Source organism: Schistocerca gregaria, chromosome 1, assembly GCF_023897955.1.
Source record: "Schistocerca gregaria isolate iqSchGreg1 chromosome 1, iqSchGreg1.2, whole genome shotgun sequence".
NCBI lineage: Eukaryota > Metazoa > Arthropoda > Insecta > Orthoptera > Acrididae > Schistocerca > Schistocerca gregaria.
This window is the reverse complement of record NC_064920.1, coordinates 659,203,195-659,218,037: the sequence shown is the minus strand read 5'-3', so window position 1 is coordinate 659,218,037 and position 14,843 is coordinate 659,203,195.

The window sequence follows — 14,843 nt, the reverse complement described above, 5'->3', positions numbered from 1 at the left end:
AGTTGATGTTTTGTTTTTCTCTCTCTTGAATTATTTTCCTTCACAACTAGAAACTTATATGATTCCTATGATAAACTGTAGTAATGACATCGTGGCATTATATAACCTGTTGTCCTAAAAGTTCACCCGGAAATGAAACTCAACGTACTATTTAATGATCAAGGAGTAAATTAAAGGGAACATTTTTATTTACTAACGATATATTGGTATATCATTACATGTGTCTGAATAAGTAATCTGCGAGATGAAAGTGAATAAAGCAACGCATGTTTTGAGTTCTAAACCACTAAAAAAAGTTTAACACATTTTTCCTATTTTTGTTGTTTTCTTCTTGTTTTAATGAATTATGTTTTAGTAGAAGCTGTGTACAAAACTTGACATACATCTGAAATGCTCGACTTCCGCGTCTAATTCGTTGTAGCTGTTTTGAGAAAAATTCGACATGTTGCTTTTAGAGAGTGACCTCGAGGCTCCAGTTAGCGAATGCCCCCTGCCCGGGAGAGGCCACAGCTATGACGGAAGTTGTGACGTGCATCCCCAATGGAGTCGTAGCCCTACTCTCCCGACTCCATTGTGAATGCACGTTACGACTTTCGCCAACGGTACACGACACTATCACAACTGTCAAATTGTGAGTTCCAAGTTTCGATGTGCATTTGGTGGTGTGCTTTATTCCTTTACTGATTTATTGTTGTTTTCCATTCAGTGGTGGAATTAAGAGTTTATTTTGATCGTTTGTGTCGTTGCTTTATGTTGAAGTAGTTAAGTGTGTGTTATTTGTCTCGATGTAACTGTAGCTAAATTGGAGTCACCTTCTTACTGTGAAAACATTTACACTCTGAGTGTCATATTCTACTAACAAAGTCTGTGTGGCTTCATTCATAGGGAAACATACTCAGCCTAGTTCAATGTAAGGGACCAGTTACGCAATACACTAACAAAATGCCCTGCACGCACGGAGACGTTGTATAGCATATGACAGTTCAGAGTGTGAAGTGAATTCGCTTAACGCCCATCCTACAATAAAGAGGTACGTATTAGAAAATAAGACAAAATAAAATAAATTTGTTATTACTATTTGTTTGTTTGTAAACTGGGCATTAATTTTCAGAGGAAGTCTTCGGAAGAGGATTCATTTCGAAAGTGTTTATTCTATTGCTCGCACTGACAGAAATGAAACATCGAACTCTTAATCTAAGAGGCTAAAGAGCGCACCATTTGAGCACATTCTACGTTGCACAGCTCTGTAACATAAGAACTGCCTGAGGTTTCTTTTACACATTTCAGAGCTGTAATAGTCACTATTGTTCTAATACGTCGTATATCAGTCTTACTTGTAGGCTATTAATTCCTTTAAGGAACGATACACATTATTTTTGTAATTTAATACAGAGCAATATTTGTAGGTAATGTATACACTGTCAGAGTAATTTAAGTATCAAATGCCTTTTAAACTTTCCTGAAAACCAAGATTACCTTGTCAAAAAGATATTGATTTCAGTATTTCAAAAGTCGCAATAAGCTAAAAGTTGCTAAGTTTGTTAACATACATGTTTTGCAGATTCATCCATAACAATTACAGCTTACTTTATAGAAAAAAGGTATAACTTTGAGTACATAAGGGGATGTGACATACAAGATAAACATGCTTTTGTCCGGACGACGTGAGACTTTACGCTACGCAGCTACTGTACCATAAATCAGAGTGCGTAAAATCCATTTCTGACTCCAAAGACCAAGGTCCTCCGTCCCCGTTTATCACACATCACGACTTGAGGAAAAACGACGGTTAACATGTCTTTATAGTTTTCTTATTGATTTTATAACCTAGTGGTACATCAGTCTCCGCTAATGTAAGTAAAGATTGTGACAGTTATTCAAATTTTAATTAGTAACCATAATTCGTTAAACGTTTCCGATAACATAAATACGAAGCGAGCCTTTTTGAGCCCTTGTTATTCTTATTATTCCGATATTCATAAAATGTCGCACTACATAACCTGATGATCTTTGGCATTGTGGTTACTAAGTTTCTTGAAACGATCACATACATGCATAGCCGCCTGAACATGTAGAAATTCCAGATGTTGAGTATCATAAGTATCATACATTTCTATTATCACAATATGTTACAAGGCAAGTTGGTTACATTTTTGCAACGACCGTCACTCGAAGAAAAATCGACACTAATTTCGATACTCCTTAGTTTTGGACAAAATCGACATACAATGATTCTGTTTCGTTGAAATCCGTTACCGATATTGCGAACTGGAACAGTACTAGACTCATGGTAGCGTCATACTCCGGATCTGCGGAATCGTGTTAAGTCCCGCATGCCGATTTGGATGAAACTTTCCTTTTTGTAATATACAGATATTTCGGAAACCTACACTGCCAAACTTCGAGTAAGTTCTTTATGAAATAAAGGTAACTCCTTCTGCTCAGTGCCGTCTGTTATAAAACCTCGGACGATGGAATTGCCTGCCATATATGTACGGTATTTAGTCGTACTAAAGATCCTTTTACAGCGTTCTTAATCATTCCCGACGCTATGTTAGAGTCCGAAGATGTATCTCTGTTTAGAGCGCCATATTGCAGGGGTGGCCACTGACCTTCCCGTTTGGAGCCGCAAAATTAGAGAACTGATCCGAAGAGAGCAGCATAGTTTAGAAACTAATAGTTAACATTAATGAAGAAACATGTTGTTGACAATTTTTAGAACTACTTGTATAACATGTGGACACTCAAAATATTTTAATACTCAATGTCCTCTGTAACAAATACAATGGACACGTATGAAATCAGGACATGTACGAACATATAAAAGCACTCAAGCCCTTGTTAGCTGTCAAAGACAGTACATACACCGTTGCTAGCTACACTAAACGTCTTCCTGACAACTCTAAATTTTCACTGAAACACAATCTAAGGCTTCTTTAATGTCACATTCTGCGGTAGTAACTTTATATATAACCAAGTCTAAGAGTTCTGCCACCACATTTTAACATACTTTACAAAAATGGCACGTTGCGGTTGATCTTTGGTATACGCAGACACGTCTAGTCACCCTCATTGCTCAAATCTCACTTTATTTTTTTTTTTTCAAATAACGTACAACTTCACCGTTGATTACAAACTGGTCCTCTATATGCCTGGCAGCGGACATTTGATCAACATTTTCGGAGTGTAAAATAATATCCACTTTGCAATATAATTTATTAACTCAGTTTTGGGCGAGGATTTTGACAACTGGGTATACTAATACTATTATAAAGCAGGCGGTCTCCGTAAAATCGGCAAGGTGAGGAACACGTGCAAAAGAAGAAAGAACAGGATGACGGGATATTTGTGAAGTCATCAGGGAATAACTTCCATGATAGTTGAGGTTACTGTAAGCGTAAACAAGGTAGGGGTAAAGAGAGATTGGGACATGTCTAACAAATCATTCGGAATGTTGGGTGCGATTGCTACTCCGAGGTAAAGGCGTTGGAATAGGAGAGGAATTCGTGGAGTAGGAGCGACAAACCACTCAGAAGAGTGTAACCCAAAAAATCTTTCCTTTTTTAATTATTGAAAAACAAATTGCTTGCTTAACAAACATGGACATAATTCTAGAAAGAGGCTCAAGTTTTTCCTTAAAGTACTTTTCTTAATGAAGGAGCAACAGAGTAGTCTTTATTGAATGTTCTGCGGTTAGTGCCAGATTACTAATCTTGAACTGCGACACTGCCGGGTTGCCGTTTCTCTCTATAGAAAAGAATTCCTGTTCCCTCCGTCAGTGAATATCCAATGCTCTTCTTCATATTTACACTTCTTACACGTTTTAGCTGTAGGAACACCAGCAATAATTACAATCATCAGTAAACACTTCAGGGCTAAATTGCCGTGGTCGATTTGTAGAACTTCTTCTCCCTGACGTTTCGTTCTCAACTACGGAGAACATCTTCCGAGGTGAGTCGATCTGTAGAACTTCTTCTCCCTGACGTTTCGTTCTCCGTAGTTGAGAACGAAACGTCAGGGAGAAGAAGTTCTACAGATCGAGCACGGCAATTTAGCCCGGAAGTGTTTACTAATGAAAACGCCGGCCGTGAAAGCCTACATGGGGTGAATAATTACAATGTTTCTACACCGAAAATAGCAATTACTTTACTCTCTATGCGGTCCCCCCTCTCCCTCCGCCCACACATAAATTACATCGTAAGACTGTAATACAGTTTACATAAGTTATCAGTAACTTCCGTTTTTAAATAGTAAAATAAAAGTGAGACACACTGTGGAGGAGTTTACAGCTTTTTAAACGGCTGTATGAACATCATCTTCCGTACACAGTTCACTCAGCATACAATTAGTTTCCAGCAACCAACTATGATACTAAAATTGAGAGGTATAGGCATATATCAAGCTTGCTTAAATATCTCATGAAAATGCCTTCTCTGAATTGTAGGTAGTTCCCGCAATGAACCGAAAATTACTTCATTATTCATTTCATAACAAATAACGATCTTATTGAGAGCACAACAATACACTAACTATGCAATGGCTACTGCATTACTGCAGGGCCCACAAGGTTTATTATTATTATTATTATTATTATTATTATTGTTATTATTACTATTGAGAGTGGCTATACAGAAAGCATTGGCAGCCTGGAGTTTTCCAGTTCAGAAGTAAGGAGTCCATAAATAAAGTGCTTTACTGACGTTAAATATATTAAACACATTTCAATTTCGTTGATTTTAAATGTGGGTATAGGATGAGGGTGAAGTTAAGTCGCTATGGACACGAGTAATGGAGAATGTGGCGTTTCCTTTCCTACCTGGCATTGTATTTACTGCGGCAGTAATTGCTCTGTACACCGCCCGTGATGTTTGAAATTGAGGGATTCTAGTCGTAATTATCGCCTCAAGGGGATCCACACAACTAGTGGCTAAACTACAAAAATCTAATCCCCTACACATAATGAGTTTTTGTTAATCGTGATCAGGCTCTGACAAACTGACTACTCAGAAAAAGTCGATTGAAATTCTTTACTATTTTAACACACGAGAGCAAACATTCTGAGGATTCAAGGAATAACTCAGCTTCGTAGATCAAATTGAATACAGTCAATAAATTGATCAATGAGCGATTTACCATGTATCAATTCATTAGACTACCGAGGTGGAATGTATCACGCTACTCAACAGCCACATTTGTATGGTGTACACCAGAAAATCAAGTTCAGAGGCAATCATAATAACTCTGTTATATCTCCACGTAAGTCACACAAGCACGCCGTCAAATCCTTTAACACGCCTCTAAAATCCGCTAACATCAGTCAAACTTCGGATAAAAAAAATCGACGTTGTTAGATCATTTCATAAATATGACGTAGGCGAACTGTGTCTCACTTTTTCGGGGTTTTATATTAATTTTCAGCGTAGACCATCGATAACCTTTCTGTTTGGCGTCGCCCTAGCATCCTCAACCGGCCGTCGGTTATACGCAGTCGTTGGCCGTGTACTCAATGCTCTGGCCGTGGTTGATAGCGTTGTACCCAAGTACCACACTTCATCACGTTAACGCAAGGAAATCCCCCTCTTGGACCATGACTGTGTACTCGACTATCCATCAGCACTCATCTCAACCAACTCCTTCACTAGAACGTTACGTGAAACGTAGTACTGTCTCGCCAATAGGTGGGCGCTCAGAAGGGGAAGCATGTTCTGTAACAAGTGTGGATAGCTAGCTTTATTTTATGACAAGAACCTGTCGGAAACACTCGCTGTGTACTGAGAATTGCTTCGTATAAGAGTTAGAAATAAGAAGTACTAGTTGTCGCTTTGACTCATTAATTTGTGGTTTAATAGAGCAGCGACAAAATCCAAAAATGTTTTATACTGTGTCATAAAAAAATTGTACATCTGTCAAGACGACTTCGATTTTGATACGATGATGGCACACGCCACCTGGGGATAGTAAATGTACTGATAATGTTTTCAACGTCATCAATCGACAATGAACACAGTGGCATAGCTACAAAGGCGCCATCTGTCTACTCATTAATTTGAAATCCTCACAGTCAGACGGCACAAGGCTCGTGGCACTGCCGAAATCCGGGAAGGCTCTCTCCCTCCCGTACAATTACCGCACATTCAGTCTTCAACTAACGCAGGGGAAGTTCCTCGAACGAGTATTACTCTAAAGACTACAAGAACCTATGGTATGGAACAAATCATCTGACCGGGGCAGTTCGGATTCCACAGTAAACTCTCTGTGAACTTCAACTTCTCCGGATTACCGAAATTACACAAGGCAACCTTACCAAACGATATTCGACAATTTCAGTGTTCTTGGGCCTCGAGGAAGTTTACGATAAAGTATGGTCTGAGTACTTAATCGACAAGCTGACCCAGAACAACTCCATAACCGACTGCTAAGTAAACCTATTTGAGAACTTCCTTCAAGACAGGAAATTGAATGTGCATATCGATGACAAGAACTTTACCAACGAAGATAAGACTATACCGTGCCGCTGCTCAATGGGGCGACCTCCTGGAGCACAACCTGCGACACCAATTTCACGAAGCTCCAAGTGATACAAAACAAATGTCTCCGATGAACACTCAGAGCACACTGGAGCATAAGAGCAAAAAATACCTACGCCAAAAAAAAAAAAAAAAAAAAAAAAAACGGAAAAGTTGTTTGACAAGATTGATGAGCTGCGTCACATCACTCATCAATTAGCGACAGTAGTCACACTCTTCCCCATCCCGTCCCGTCTGACAATGAAGTTGCACCTGCAGGATACTAAATAACATCAAATACTCATCACAGTATAAATAAATAAAAGAAAAACAAATAAATAAATAAAATTAAAAAAAGTAAGCCCACCACGCCTACAGGCGAAAGAATCCCTCTGCGTGCAAAACACCTTTAAATAAAGAGCAATAAATAAAGTCTTAAATTTCTCCCTTACCTAAAACACAGAGAGCAAACTCGCCAGAGGCGATAAGGCTCCACCGCAAGTATACATAATAATAAGAGTAATAGTAATAATAAAAAAAGCCATAAGGCTCAGTGTAATGCAAACGTGTGAAGCAAGCAGGCAACCATGCCACAGAGACGCTCTCGTTCTTCCTACAGCGAACTGAACGAATTTGAAAGGACTGAAATTGTGGCCTTCCGAGTGGTGGGGTGATTCTTTCGGTTAACTGCCACACAAGCTGGACGTGCTGCGTCAGCTGTGCAACGATGCTGGTATCAGTGGTCACGTGAAGATTCCCACATCTGTAGACGAGGTTCTGGATTTCCATGCGTCACAGACGCTAGCCAGGATCGTCACATTGCAGATCGTAGAGCTATCACAGCATCGATTAAAGGCCTTGTGAGCTCAGACGTGTCAATACGAACTGTTGTGAACCGGTTATTAGCAGTGAGTCTACGGGCACACACACCTCCAGCCCGTCTTCTATTCAAGCCACAGCATCGACGTGCGCGACTCGAATGGTGAAGTCAGATAATCATTTGGAAGGTGGAATGCCGCGTCGTGGATTTAAGCGATGTAAGCAGGGTCTACTTGCACACAAGTAATATTTGTTTGCGAGTACGCGTATACCTAGTGAGCTCTGTCTCGTACATTCGTCTAAGATAGACTGGCCCCACCCAAGCCTTATGGTCTGAGGTGCGATAATCTGCAACTGTCGTTCACCTTTCGTGTTTCTGGACTAGTCGTTAACCAGGGCTCTGTACGTGCAGGATGTTGTCAGATCCGTTCTTTAGACGTTCTTGCAGTAGGAAGCTGATGTGTTGTTCCAACAGGATAATGTTGCCCACACTCTGCCCGTTAAACTCAACGTGCTCTGCAAGAGGTGCAGCAACTTCCCAGGACAGTACGATTTCTGCACTTGTCTACAGTCATGTATGTATGGGAGATGATGGAACGAGAGTGACTCGTGCGACCCATTAGCTACCATGTACAGTTCTGTGAAGGCGACAAGACGATATCGTCCTTATCACATGCTGTGTAGACACGAATCACACTAGACTAAGGAAAGAGGCGCGCTGTGGCCACCTCTGTCATATTCCGTTGCGAGGTGCCGGGGCTAGCAGTGTATTTAACACTAAATTCTTCTAGAATCTTCATATGGAAATGATGCTCTAAGTCCCCCCTCCCCCTTTTCTAACTCCGACTTTTGCTGTTGCACATGGATTAAGAAAAAACGCGAACTGACTGTAATCGATCCTGCAAGTGGAGTAGAAAAGAGTTTGGCACCTGCAATAATTTAATTTGATAGAAATTAATTAGATAAAGTTTTATTAACGTGGTGAGAAATGAAAGGGTTGCTCTACCGATCTACAGAATGAAAGTTCTGTCCAAAATAACAATTTGATTTATTATGACTAAACTCAAAATAATAAACAAAACACATGAAACATTTACAATACGTCAAATTGGTTACTCAAATAAATGCTGTGAAGGTGATGTTATCCATAAACTAGCTTGTGACATTTATGACCAAGTGGTATGTGGAGCCAATTCCTTGCAACTCAAATCTTAAGAGCAACACCCAGCCAATCCAACATTAATTACTGCTACTGTAGGGAGAACTCAGACAATGAATACCCAAGACAGAACAAAGAAAGGACGAACAGGCCCGCTCTGCTGAGCTCTGATTATCACCTACCAAAATTCCCTAATCTGCCGGTGCAGCGGACATACATTTCCAAGCTGTCTTCTTAACTGCAAGGACATGATCTGGCATACCGGAGGCGATGCCTGGTTACTTCTATGTCTAATTGTGGTGATGTAAAGGCTCGAGTATAGCCCGAAAGTAATTATCCTGGTCTGGTTATTCCAGACTGAAGACTTCCTAGCAACAGAAATGCGCCTCTGAGAAGCCTCGCTACACAATCACTGATGGTACAGTGATTGATTTTAACAAGCGATGTTACACAGTAACTCCGATACAGTCAATTGTAGCCAAAACTGCTGAAGACGGATAACTTAGGACGCTTGTACAAAGAACGCTAAATTGCCAACTGTACTCAGAAAGTTACGTTGAAGTCGAAACTTTATTAACTTCATCAAACAGTAACAATTAAATGAAAGTATATTAGACAGCCAACGGAAGGCAGGCTGTCCAGAGCAGCGAGAGCTCAGTCTTGTAACCTACTCCGACCGAAAGGGGACAGCCGACTCCCTCAAGAGCATCCGTACAAGCCAAATACAGAACATTCCCGCCCTCACAACACTGGCCGTGGTTAAACGTGCCAATCGGTAACTCGAAAACCGGCGGAAAATTCCACTCTATTGCCGAAGCACTACTATTCCACCAATGGAGATACTTGGCGCCAAGCCGGCAGTGGTGGTCTAGCGGTTCTAGGTGCTCAGTCCGGAACCGCGCGACTGCTACGGTCGCAGTTTCGAATCCTGCCTCGGGCATGGATGTGTGTGATGTCCTTAGGTTAGTTAGGTTTAAGTAGTTCTAAGTTCTAGGGGACTGATGACCACAGATGTTAAGTCCCATAGTGCTCAGAGCCATTTGAACTTGGCGCCAATTTCTGCGCCGACTTTGCTACGTCACGGAGCTATCCCCTGAGCAAACCAACTACAGCTATGATTTTGCAGAAAACGCAGGAATTTGCCCGCCAAGACTGCCTGGGAACACAAGTCATTCCCACGCTTCGCTGGTAGCCCGTCAGAAAGTGTTTTCACTAATTTTCTGCAAAGTAACGGAACCTGTAGCCCCAGCCGCTCCTTCAGGCCCCTGTGGGCGTGACGCCCCCGCACTTATGACAATGTCGGCGTCAGGACAGCAACCACTCGACTCCCTCACACCTGTCGGCATAACCCTTTCAAGATCAGCCTGTCACCGGACCACACGGGTGACGAGACACGCTGCATGGAAAGTCCGTGTGTGAAGGAATAGCAAATTTTCACCGCATGCAATTACGAAAATATTCATATCATCTGAGTTCTCAATACTAGCCCTATAATGACCATACTCCGCTATACTTCCCCAAATCCAATTACTCAGAGTAAGATAGAAATATGAGAGGGGGCTCATGCCACATCTCACCACGACATTCTTTACAGATCCACCTCTCAGTGCCGTGTCTAGTCATTTATCCTGTAAGTACCAACTTTGAACATTAACGCCATTCTGCTTCAAAACACTTCGTTGTGGACACACATTACGCAGTTAATGGGCGCGCAGACCTGGGCGGATAATAGTCCAGCAGCGGGGGCAGGTGTGCGTGTCCGGCAGGCGTCATTGCGAAGGCCGCAAATAGGCCCGCCGCCCGGAATAGCGGCGTCGATGGCTGCCTCATTACTGTCAGCCGGACAAAAGCTGCAGCGCGCTTCCCACGCGCGCTATCACTTTCCCCACCAAACGCGAAGCTATTTTAAAATGCGCGCCCTCTCCTCCCGCTGCGTTCATTTACTGTAAATGGTTTCTGCATCCCACGTCTATTGGCGCTCAGTGTTACTGCGTGTCGAGTTTAATAAATTGTATCGACACGTGTAAATCCTCTCAGAGCGAGTTAAACGCAGCGGCTCACAATTCCCGACATTACACTCACTCTTCTTCGAACTAAAGACATTCACATCGTTTTCGAAAATTTATGGGTAAGCGGATGACTGCATCGCAAACTGCGAATGTTGTTATCTAAATAGCTCTGCACAAAATTTCCACGCGGGCACTGCCGTCCACATACCCTACATCTACACGTTCCAGAGTAGTACTGCACCTGGTGTTTTCAAGTGTGAGACAACACACGTGAAATGCCATCCTTCACCAAACGAAGTGCGAAGTGTTCTGTGTCAAAAATTTCTAACAAATACTTCCTCATTAAGCAGTTTCAATGCAATAAACCGCGTAAGTAAGTAATATCGAGAAACCGAGACCCAGATGAGTCTACAAAGTTACTGTGTTCGGAACAAGACAGACAAAGTGCCTAGCGTTTTAACACTGGCGGCAAATTGATGAAGAGAGAGGAGGCTACAATCAGTTTCCTGTCGACTTTTCAGAACACAGTGGGAGATTAACGCCAAACAGCTCGAATTTTTCAGAAAGAGGTGTGAAGTCGAGTTTTTCGGCCTCAGACACCGGCGGCGGAGTAGGGCGTTTTCCCCAAACAGCGAACTGCGCGCTTTATTGGATTTGGCAGTGGTCGACGGCAGTCATTTTTCCCGCTACAGAAACTTCAGCAAAAGCTGCAAGTAATATCGAGGAACCAAGACACAGATGAGGCCACAAAGTTAGTGTGTATGGAACAAGACAGGCAAAGTGCCTAGAGTTTTGACACTGGCTCGCATTTTTCAAAAAGAGGTGCCGAGTCGATATCATTTACAATATAAAATCGCTCTTAGTGAAAACAGAAATCCAGCGATACAATAATGTTATAAAACCATATTGCGTTTGTGCAGCGAAGTTTTTAATCTTCAAGAAAAAACATAAATGGAAGTGTTTGGGGAAAAGGTAAGGATGGTATTGCGAAAAAAGTTGGGGTAAGAGGGTGAGAAGAGGTAATGAAGAAATCTCATGCTCTGAGGAAAATAAGAATTTAGTTTAATTGTCGCTTGTGTCGCTTGGTTTGAGTGGCATTAAAAGAAGCTGCACCATTTGGACAAAAATCCCAAAAGAGAAATGAGATGGTTCATAAATTAACATTACGGTAGCAGAAACTCCAGACAGGCAAAAATTTGGAAGCAAGATTAGGAAGTTTGGGGTTGTCTGAACAGCACATACTCGTAACGACAGATACAAGAAGAATAGTAAGCAGTGTAAGACTGAAGAAATACTGGCTAGACCGAAAATCAGGAAAGGAGACAAAATCACAAGGACATAGATGGTCGAAATCGAAGAAAGAATGATGTTAATAATTACTATTATTATTACTCCCTACATGCTTATTTCTGCTGTTTCTCCTTTCTTTTCTTCCACTTTGCTTTCACCGTTTGTAGATGTTTCTGATGTGTACGAAGCAAGCCAATGTACAGTAACAGCAACTATGAGCAGCAAATAATTTATAAACAGGTGTAGACCTTTCGTATTTCGTGATATAAACTGACGTATGTGATGGAGCACCGAATCGTCAGCTGTAAGTTAATAGGCAGTTATTGTGGGTACCTGTGAGAACCAACTACACCACGTCGGTCTTGACGCAGTGCATCATGTGTAAATGAGTGGTGATTTAAAAAGACAAATGTAGACTTTACTTTTGAACTTGAAGTCACTGTCCACTCCTGCGAGCCACTGTGTGGTGTATTGCATATGATATCTTGTACCACTACCTGCCATTTCTTTCTTGTGTATGTGCTCCCGTACGAAGCCTACTTTCTCTTGTCTCCGATATCCCTGTCGACATGTACGTTGGTGATAGAGAACCTTTCTGCAGTCTGCCAGTTCTCTGAACCTTCTAAAAGTGTTTCACTGAAACAATGTCTCCCCATTTCCACGGATTTCCATTTGATTTCACGAAGCATTTCCGTAATAGTCACATGTTGATCAAAGCTACTGCTAACAGTCTAACAGAATGTGTGTGGAATTGCTCGAAGTCTTCCTTTAATCTGACCTGGTGGGGATGCGATACACTAGAGTCTCCTTATAAATGTCTCTTGAACGCGGTCTCCTTCATCTTTTTACCAACATTTTCCAACAGTTCTCCCAATAAACCGAGTCGACGGGTCGTCTTTCCTACAACCGACCATGATCGCTCGTTCCATTTCTTGTCGCTATTTTTTCCATCTTTCTGACTGGTTTGATGCTGTAATTCCTCTTCGGTGCCAGGCTCTTCGTCACTGAGTAGCACTTGTAATGTCCTCAGTTATTTGCTGGATGTACTCCGATCTCCGTTTTCATCTACAGTTCTCACCCTCTGCAGCTCCCTCTCATACCACGGAAGCTATTCCGTGAAGTCTTTACAGGTGTTCTATTATCCTGTTCATCCTCTTGTCAGTGCTTTCAATATCTTCCTTTCTTCGGCGATTCTACATAAAATCTCATCACTCGTTATCCTACCAGTCCACCTAATTTTCAACATACTTCTGTAGCACCACATCTCAAATGCCGTGATTGTCTTCTGATCCGGTTTCCCCACAGTCCATATTTGACTACAGTGCAATGCTGTGCTCCAAACGTACAGCCGGCCGGTGTGGCCGTGCGGTTCTAGGCGCTTCATTCCGGAGCCGCGCGACCGCTACGGTCGCAGTTTCGAATCCTCCCTCGGGCATGGATGTGTGTTATGTCCTTAGGTTAGTTAGTTTTAAGTAATTCTACGTTCTAGGGGCCTGATGACCTCAGATGTTAAGTCCCATAGTGCTCAGAGGCAATTGAACCATTTTTCCAAACGTAAAGTCTCAGAAATTTCTTCCTCACGCAGTACAGGACTAATATTGTAATCGAATATTACACGATTGTGTCTCTTTTTGGCTCAGTTAACTTGTATCATTACACATTTCCACGTTATCACATAGAGGTTGTGTCCAAGTCTTCCTGTACGCTCCTACAGTCGCTCAGAGATGACGCTTTGCCCGTATACTGTAGCGTCGTCACCAAACAGTCACAAATTTTCGATCGTCGTATCCGTTATATCGTTTACGTATATAGCGAACAAGAACGGTCCTACCATAGTTCCCGGTGGAACTCCAGATCGTAGTTTCTCTGATCAACACTGTCCTTCCGTGTCGACATACTGACTAATGTACAGTGAAAAATAAGAAATGAAGAATAGCTGTCACGTCTGTTACGCAATAGCGCGCACTGCAATATAGTCTACCCAAGTTCAAGTCGTGGATACATTTCGTGCCACTAGGCACGTCTCAAATATAGGCATATGAAGTACATCTGACCAAATACTCCGTGATCAGGCGCTCAGGACCACACGACGTCGAACGGGCTCCGTGTCGTCCTCTGATGCGGTATGGAGGGAATCAAGATGGAGCATCGATCTCCTAGCCTTCGTCGGTTTTCCAGACCTTGTAACCGCTACTTCCGATTCAAGAAGTTCCTTAGATAGCATCATAACACTAAGTGCACCCCGTTCCATACTTCACACCAAGCAAAAATTCCTGTTGGGCCAGGAACTGAATGTGTACCTTGCGCGTATGAATCAGATGTGCTGATCACATTTTTTTCATCCCATTTTATTCGTTACTGTTCTTTGTTCAGGGCGTACGTCCCAGCTATCCCTCTGACCGAATACGCTGATCTACCGTGGCGGCAGCGCTGGGCTATAGAGGCGAACATCACGGCGGTCACCTTCGTTCAATCACTCCTTAGGCAGTGTGTACGGAATGGCTAGGAAACACTAACCTAACAAAGCCTGCAGACGCTTGCTTGGCGAGACTCCGGGTGGCGGAGATAGAGTTTGGATGTGGACCGTTCTCGTCAGCGGAAGTAATGAGGGCGCGGCAGGTAATCAGCAAGCCGCAGCTGTGGCAGCGTCGGCCGCTATGACGGATCGAACGCCGCCTGTCATCGGGGCAGCCAATCGCGAGCTGCGGGACCAAGACACGGGCCACGGGCCACAACAAGGCCCGCTGCCGATCGAAGGCGGCAGCGGCGGGCACATACGGCCTGTCTCCCTAACTCAAGCCTCGGCCCTCGCAGACGATAAGCATCCGTGTTCTGCACAAAGCGTGGACTACACACTGACTTGTGCGAACTCTGATATTTTACTTTTTCTGGACGACATCATATTAAGCGTGTATGTGATGAAGCCAAAGTCAGGCCCGTTTTGTTCAATGGGCGTCGAGGACATTGCAGATTCCCGCACTGCTTTACTGCATAAGATCCTAGTTATTTGGCGCTTTCGTCGTCTTTATCATGAAGAAATATACGAATGTCGATAACTAA